Source organism: Taudactylus pleione, unplaced genomic scaffold (genome assembly GCF_031769625.1).
Source record: "Taudactylus pleione unplaced genomic scaffold, aTauple2 ptg000783l, whole genome shotgun sequence".
Lineage (NCBI taxonomy): Eukaryota > Metazoa > Chordata > Amphibia > Anura > Myobatrachidae > Taudactylus > Taudactylus pleione.
In genome coordinates, this window is record NW_028285185.1 from 158589 (window position 1) to 168427 (window position 9839).

Genomic DNA, 9839 nt, shown 5'->3' on the forward strand with positions numbered 1-9839 from the left:
AAAAAGTATAGTTATGGCTCTGACTGTTATATTCATAAAAGTATTGTGACACTGTAGGTCATACCACAGTGTAAAGATTCATAAAAGTATTGTGTCACTGGCATCTGTACCGCGGTGTAATATTCATAAAAGTATTATGACACTGTAGGTCATTCATACTGCAGTATAATTTTCATACATGTATTGTTACACTGTAGGTCAGGGGTCAGGGAACTTTTTTACCTTTTAGCCCAACATATATTTAGATACGCTGACGTTACCCCCTTGATTTGAAAGGAAGGAAATCATATAGTAGTGCCCCCATATAATGCCCCTGTAGTAGTGCCCCCATAGTTATGCCCCTGTAGTAGTGCACCCATATAATGCCCCTGTAGTAGTGCCCCCATATAATGCCCCTGTAGTAGTACCCCCATAGTTATTCCCCTGTAGTAGTGCCCCCTTATAATGCCCCTGTAGTAGTGCCCCCATATAGTGCCCCTGTAGTAGTGCCCCTATATAATGCCCCTATAGTAGTGCATTATATAGGGGCACTACTCCAGGGTAGTGCCCCTGTAGTGCCCCTGTAGTAGTGCCCCCATATAATGCCCCTGTAGTAGTGCCCCCATATAATGCCCCTGTAGTAGTGCCCCCATATAATACCCCTCTAGTAGTGCTCCCATATAGTGCCCCTGTAGTAGTGCCCCCATATAATGACCTTGTAGTAGTGCCCCCATATAATGCCCCTGTAGTAGTGCCCCCATATAATGCCCCTCTAGTAGTGCTCCCATATAGTGCCCCTGTAGTAGTGCCCCCATATAATGACCCTGTAGTAGTGCCCTCATATAATGCCCCTGTCATGACGTTTCTCCCATAGTGCGCATGGAGAGAGCCGGAAGCTGGAGTTCAGAAGAGAACTCCAGCCTCCGGCTAATGTGGCACTGCAGGGAAGAAGCCGGGCGCCCACTAGTAGTAACATCTCGGTGGGTGTCCGGCTTAGAGCCTCCCTGCGGCACAGCCGGGCATGCATATGAATCATTCTATATTATAGAATGATTCATATGCATGCCTGGCTGTCCGTCCATTACCCACAGGAATTAAATTTTTACCCCATGTGGGGTAATTTACCCCTGTTCTCCAACCACTGCTGTAGGTCAAACCACAGTGTAATATTCTCATACACGTATTGTGAAGCTGTAGGTCATACTACAGTGTAATATTCATACACGTATTGTGATGCTGTAGGTCATACCACAGTGTAATATTCATACACGTATTGTGAAGCTGTAGGTCATACTACAGTGTAATATTCATACACGTATTGTGATGCTGTAGGTCATACTGCAGTGTAATATTCATACAAGTATTCTGACACTGTATGTCATATCGCAGTGTAATATTCATAAAAGTATTCTGACACTGTATGTCATACCGCAGTGTAATATTTATACACGTATTGTGAAGCTGTAGGTCATACTGCAGTGTAATATTCATACATGTATTGTGAAGTTGTAGGTCATACCACAGTGTAATATTCATACACGTATTGTGGCGCTGTAGGTCATACCGCAGTGTAATATTCATACATGTATTGTGGCGCTGTAGGTCATACCGCAGTGTAATATTCATACATGTATTGTGAAGCTGTAGGTCATACCGCAGTGTAATATTCATACACATATTGTGGTGCTGTAGGTCATACAGCAGTGTAATATTCATACACGTATTGTGAAGTTGTAGGTCATACCACAGTTTAATATTCATACACATATTGTGAAGCTGTAGGTCATACCACAGTGTAATATTCATACAAATATTGTGATGCTGTAGGTCATACCGCAGTGTAATATTCATAAAAGTATTCTGACACTGTATGTCATACCGCAGTGTAATATTCATACAAGTATTCTGACACTGTATGTCATACCACAGTGTAATATTCATACAAGTATTGTGAAGCTGTAGGTCATACCGCAGTGTAATATTCATACACATATTGTGAAGCTGTAGGTCATACCGCAGTGTAATATTCATACACGTATTGTGAAGCTGTAGGTCTTATAGCAGTGTAATATTCATAAAAGTATTCTGACACTGTATGTCATACCACAGTGTAATATTCATACACGTATTGTGAAGCTGTAGGTCATACTGCAGTGTAATATTCATACAAATATTGTGATGCTGTAGGTCATACCGCAGTGTAATATTCATACACGTGTAATATTCATACACATATTGTGAAGCTGTAGGTCATACCACAGTTTAATATTCATTAATGTATTGTGAAGCTGTAGGTCATACCACAGTGTAATATTTATACACGTATTGTGGCGCTGTAGGTCATACCGCAGTGTAATATTCATACATGTATTGTGGTGCTGTAGGTCATACCGCAGTGTAATATTCATAAAAGTATTGTAACACTATAGGTCATACCACAGTGTAATATTTATACAAGTATTATGATGCTGCAGGCTGTACCCCAGTGTATCCATATAAGTACTGTGCGTTTGTGCCACTGCCCTGACTCTGATGCTAACTTGTTTTTATTTTTTTTTCCAACTGTAATTATTTCAGCTAAAATCACAAAGACGTATACTTGCAAAATACTCTTATGTAATTTTTCAACCTTGATTTGTAGATACCAACCTGGTGGGCTTGGTTTTCCTTGATAATAACAGCTATGTTTGGTCAGATGCAACTCAAACACCAAATGGAGAGGCTATTTTGTGATAATATTTGGAGTTATTCTCCCTCCTCCCCTCCCAGCCTTCCTATACATAATCCCAGAAGCACAATGATAAGAGATGTAAATGATGGGTGTCATGCGAGAGACCAGCAGTATGAGTAGCAGCACAGAGCATCTTCCTGTCAGGATGTGTGCAATAAAGTGCAAATACATTTAGTACAAAAGTTATTTGTATATATTGGTCACATACATACATATTTACATAGTACATACCATGCGTAAAGCAGGCTAAGGTAACCTGAGGCATGCCACCCGCAGCAGGCCCGGCAAACAGCACAGATGCTGGAAGTTGTAGTTTGGCCGGAAAGCTATGGGCTGTTTTCCTCTGATGTAAACAGCAAGTCTTGGTCCCATTATTCCCATCAACCTCACTGGCACAAAGTAAATGTCTGTTTACACTGTGTACTATTTAGTAGCAATTCCACAAGAAAGGCCACCAAATTTCTATTAGATGTAAAAAATATACAGCATATATTGGCTGAATCAATATTCAGTGAGGATGTGGCACAAAGTGTCTGCCCTCACTGTGTGTCAGCGACATGTGCTCTGCAGATGTCACTCAGGTGATCAAGTTTTAGGTGGTTGGTTTACATATGACACAATTTGAGGGCTTTACTGAGCCTGTTCCCATATACACCCGAAGAATCTCTGTGCGATGGTGCAGACACTGCATATAAACATACTCCATTTCCCTTGGGCCTCTGAACTAGTTCTTGATTAATGAAAACATTTTTTGTTTTAACTTCCTATGGGGTAATATAGTTTACTAAACTGCTATCCTGACTACAACTGCAGTGCCACTCTGTGTCCTAAATGTGCCATGTTGGAAGCTGAACTGCCACGTTTGTTACACCCTCTGCTGTCGCTTAGATTAGTCAGCCAGCTAGCTGGATGCAACCTTTTGGCCTAAACTGGATAAAATGAATATTGTGAGCTGTGAGGTGGTCAAAATTCACTGTAAATGACTGAAAAATAAGTGTTATTGAGGTTAATAATACTGTAGGAACAAAAACAGGCCCAAATTATGTAATTTCAGCAATTTTTATGATATTTTAGAAAAATATACAGATCCAAAACCAAAATATGTAAGGGGTTTTGTCAAAACCAAATCTAAATCTAAATTATGAAGCAAATACAAAACCAAAACCAAATCAAGACAGTTTACCATAGACCCTCCTGGGATACCCAGCCATTCTGAGTTATGAAATGGTGGATATGGTACTAATAAATCTCACATTCGCAGACCTAAGGAAAGGTGGGGGCAATTAAAACCTTTGCTGCAGGGGATAAGTAGGGCTTGTCATCTGCATATACTGTAAAACTGTGGATCGAGTCCCACTGAAACAGTACACAAAAAATAAAATGTACCAAAGATGGGGGGAGGAGGGTGGATCTAAAACTCATTATCAAATAACTCTAACACAACTGCAGACTTGACTCAATTTTTTCAAATTGTACTTTAAATAATCGTCTTGGACTCTCAAGCACAATTTGGATAAATTGAATCAAATCTAATGTTGTGTTAGGGTTATTTGATAACTGACCCTTCATTTGTTTTGTTTTGTCTGTCATTATGTGCTGTGAGTCAAACTCATTATTAAAATTTAAGTTTTAATTCATTTAAGAGTGCCCCAAAATAAAGAGTTTTATTTGTTTGAAATAATTTGCCTTCCCTACTGTAGCCTAACCCTCCCTCGAGTACCTAACCTTAACCTCATCTACCATAGCCTAAACCTAACCCTCCCCTAGTGCCTAACCTTAACCTCCCCTACCATAATCTAACCGTTACCCTCTCCCTAGTGCGTAATGCTAACCCTATTCTCCAGTAGCATAACTCTAAACCTCCACTGCCGGTCCAAGCAGAATGTGGACATTTCACATATGATGTAGACATTTTGAATGTCAACATTTCAAATATTGACATTATAACTACATCACATTGGTACAATTCGAAGTCCACTGCCAAGTGTTAATATAGTTAGAATATATATAATATATTGAAATTGAGGCCTCCGATAAATAAGTAAAATATTCCAGAACAACGTGTAATATTAATGCAAACATCCTTTCAATTAATGGGTTTATAACTGTAATCTGGTTTACCTGGTTTAGTCGTACCATTTTAGACCCCATTTCCACTACACCCTCATCCCAGGTTTTTCCTGGATAGCCTCTGTTTCCACTGAACACGGGTAAACCCATCAAAACCTGTGGATTTCATTAAAAATGGCCTTTTATATATATGACCTCCATATTTAATGACATCTTTTATTATATATTATTATTTTTTATTATTATTTATTTTATTTAATTATTATTATTTATTTAATTTAATGACATTTTTAATGACATCCTTTATTCAGGTGTCTCCTCTGGTCTCTGGGTGATTACATCAGCATCCAGCACCCTGGAAGAACCAATCAGCAGCTTTTGCAATTACCTGGTCAAAAAACCCAGGTAAGAATTGTTTCCACTGCAGTGTTACTGGGTTTTACCTGCTAAAACCCTTGCTTGATACCCGGGTAGAAATCCTGGGTCAGTAGACCTGAGATTTTTATATTAGAGCTGTTCCACTGAGCCGAGTCCTCGGTTACCCGTTTTTTTTAGGCAGAGGAAAAGGGGTATTAGGTACCTTACATTTGAGAGTCGGGATTCTGACTGTTGGGATGATGCTATCGGTATTCTGACCTCCGGCATCCCGACGTCCAGGATCCAGTACCCAAACCCTGTTTTAACAATTCACTACAATGTATTTTACTATATGTTCACTTTTATCTTTTAAATATTTGGTACTTCCCATTTTTAAGCATTCCACCAATACGATAGTGTTCAATTACTGTGTATGCTATATATATTCATTATTTTTGGTTAATAGTCTGTTCTTATAGCATTCTTTTTAGTTTCTGATGCACTAAACAGGATGGAAGAGAAGGGCCCCATTCACCAAACAGTATTGTTTTGTTGTATTACAATGTCATAAACCTCTTAATTTAATAACTTTTATGTTTACTTTAAAGTTAGTGAGCAATATATGTGTACTGTATGGCTAAATCTACAATTGAAAAACATCTTCACCACTAGGAATACCCTGGAAACCACCACTTGAGTGTAACTGTTTATTATTTTCCGAATAATACATTATAAATAATGTCTTTTTTTCAAGTCCTTCAAAATAACTTTTGCTTAGTATATTACTTATCACTATTTAAGTAGAGAAAACATCAAAAAATAGATTAATCTGCATGAAAAATGTCTTAATTCACTTTGAGTGTAAGGCAGCATTAAGTATTATCCTTTATCCAGTTTTTCTGTTTTGTAATATAAACTGTATGCAGGGGTGTATTAAGAGAGGAGGGGGCCCGTGTACAGTCTCCGTCGGGGGGGCCCACTCCTTTTTACCTGGTGGCTGGCACGGAGCGCAGCAGACTTCTGGCACTAGAGTAGACTCTAGTGCTATGCCAGAGTCTACTGGCCTTGTGCAGGTCACTGGGGAAATGGATCAGCAGCCATTTTCCCAGTGATTTCCCTACTGCTCCTGCACAAAGCATTGGGGAAATGGCCGTGGCCGCCATTTTCCAGGTAATTTGTACAGTGTTGCTACTACCAACGCGGAACTCCGGAGAGGTAAGTATATAATAAATGTGTGCAGGGTGTGCGGTGTGGGCCCCTTGAACCCAGGCACCCGTGTAATATAAAATATAATGTAGGTAGCTGAGCTGGGACATACAGTAGCAAGCTTAAAACCATATGTTTCCCAACTCTCAAGCCAGTCAGGCTATAATTATTCAGTAAAATATGTGTTAATACATTCTTTTCTGCAATTCTGTTTTCTTTATACATAATGCAATACTACTGTAAACAATCAATCTAAACTTTGACACAGTAATAAAAACAAGTATATTTATCTTTCTGTACACATTATTCAGCAAGTCAGTATGTTTTACAGATAGATGACCATCCATCTACAGTAACATCTTGTTTTTTTACTTCTGATTTATAGAAATATATTCAGGCACTAAACTTTCTAATGGGATGGAATTCCGTGGAAATTATATAATCTAGATAGACATGAGAATGGATGAGATAGAAGAGGGGGTGACATTCTGAGCTCTGGAAATGTGATTCTGAATATAATTCACTTATTTTGTAAGGTCCCCAAATCTGTATTTTGAATTGGGAAAAAGCAAATAATGAAAGAAACGGTCTATGAATTGTGTCGATTCGTGTATATCCTGAAGTATTTTCTTAACAGTATTTGTGAGGATAGGCACTTATTATTTTTGTTGCACATGGTGCATAAAAGAGATCAATATTTGTTACAGAACCAGCACAATTATAAAACATTGTTAGTCAGTAATTGTCACTTCTAGAATTAAAAAACAGAAATGCCAGCTGATTTTCCCAGGACAGATCTGCACTTTTCCACTGTCACCTAAAACTAAAAATCCAGCGCATTCCTCTTAACCTTCACTTGATGCGTTGTTACAAATTGTCCTACCATTCCCCCGAAGACACACGACTGTGGATTAATGGGATTGGTGACATGCAAAAAAGATGTATTGAGGGTTTTTTAGAATGAGGTTTATTGCATGAGGTCTTAGGGTTTCAAAACATAGGAGCTTTATCAGAGGTATGATAGAGGAAGGCCCAAAAGTGTTTCAACTAAATTACCATTGGATCCACACTGGACTGGACTAAACTATTGAGGCATCAATGAGAAGGTTGAAAGTTTGTAAGGTTGTCTAGAGTCAGTGGAACCTTCATGATGAAGATGTGTTGTGTGCGCCCCTGTGGACAGGATGTTTTTCCATATAAGACAACGCAGTCAAAAATTCAAATAGGGGGGGCCTCACCAACTATCAGTGAGTCCTAGCCTGCAATGTTTGGCAGTTGTTGCGCCTCCCCTATTTGAATTTTGAACTGTGCTGGAGCCCCACCTCTGGAGCCGCCACTGGTCCTGATGTTACTTTTCCTCCAGAGACAAAATGAGTGATCAGTTCACCCTGGATCTCAACCCTCCTTTCCTGGCCACAACCGAACACTTTCTAATATGCTGTGACATAGAATATATATGACGTATCTGATTTGTGAGTATTTTGTTGCTTGTATCGGATTTGGTGTACAGCAAGATATATGTGATGGGACTGGCCACATATGTGAGAACAAGTACTAAGGGAAACTTGCAGAAGGATTTTAAAATGAAGACAGGACATGGCATTTCCGGAGTGACTACAGGGAACATGCTGTCTAAAATAAACTTAAGACCTATTCAGTATTTAAAGGAAATTAATATCTCTTTCAAATGCATCATATAATCTACGAGATCTCATTGTGCTGCTCGAACTACCTTCTACTGCTGTCCACTCATTTTACTCTATAGGTAATCATGTACAGCTTATTTAAGAAGCTCATCACAGTAAGTCCACTATAGTGTGTCCAGAGAAATTTGGGTGAATTGTTTGAATTGTATCCTAAATCTACATTATCCTAATTATATCATTATATTTCTTGTGTATTTAAAATGAGGGTCTTAGAGTTTATAGATTATAAATCAATTATGTGTCCATCAGTCCAAGTAAGCATGCTTTGTGTCATTCACCAATGCCAACACTTTTTAAGACCTTTACCCTACTTCTATTAGAAGATGATGTAATGATCTCACCATATGTTTATTGGAACAACAACATATTAATTTACAGCATACAAATAAGTAAAGGCAGAGACACTGAAAACATTGAATACTGAGTATACAATCAATCATGCCCCTATATTTGTGTTTTCCAAAGGCTGCACATTAATTTTTTTTTTAAATGGATGATGGGGAAAATTAACCAAGTATTTCCATTGGTACATATACCCTACCTACATGCACTGGGTCAGAGGCCACAGGCGCCAAGTAAGTATAAATGTTGAATAGTTTGTGCTCACTAAGGAATAATTTGCTAAATATTTCATTAATACTTTTAGTAGACAAATTGTCATAAAAATATACATTATTTTAAAATACATTTTATTTAATAAATATATAAACATTTTCTTCAACATATGCCCCTTGCATTTATGATAGAAGTTACAGACATAGCAAGTCTCTTATAAATACATTTTTAAATAACTAGAAAAGAGATACTAGAAAGGTTTAGATTTTTTAGTTAGCAGAAGTCATTATTGCATCTTTAAATACATGAGTAACAATTGGAATATTCACATATCTCTTCAGCTTCAACCTCTGGTGGTGAGGCACATGCACTGAAGGCACCTAACAGTCCAAAATGAAGAGGCCAGAAGGGACCAAAGATTCACAAAAAGACAGAGAGCAGCGATAGATGTACAGCACATGGGGTTGAGGATTAGAGTTTATTGAGATCACTTTCCAAAGGAAAATCCACTTTGACAGCCGTCATCTCTTTTCTTACAAATGAGGGGCTGGAAACAAATAGAAATGTAATCAATAGGGATATGTGCCACTGGGTAAATACTAGAGATGTGCGCTAACCCCTGAGGTTTGGTTTTGGATCTGGCTTCATCTTCATGTTTTGGTTTTGCAAAACCACCTTCAAGTATTTTGTTTTTGGTACTGGATCTGGATTTTTATTTTTTATGATAAAAAAGTTTGTATAAACAGCTAAAATTATGTATTTTTTGCCATCCAAAATCCGAAATTCGGATTTAAAATCTGAATTCCGAACCATTGGACGATCCGAACTGCGACTCGGATGTATCTGGATTCACCAAATTCAGGTGGATTCAGATCTCTGGAGAACTAAACCGCACATCTCTAATAATTACGTACAATAACGTCTTAGATATATCCTCATGTAAAGAGACATACTGTAAGTCTATGTGCAGCAACAAAAGACTTCTCTGCCAACATGGAGGCAATAGTCTGTCTTGTTGTTTGCAGATTAACGCAAATTTATGGTCAGCTTCCTATTGGTTACAACATATAGGAGCTTTAAAATGTATAAAATGCAAACTAACACAAATAAGTAATTTTTTTTAGAGATGAGCTGTTGGGTTTTGACTCGGTTATGCTCGGACCTGAAAAGGTCATCTTATTGGCTATCTGGCTCTCACGTGTTTCCGATAGCCAATACATCAGATCCGACCTTGT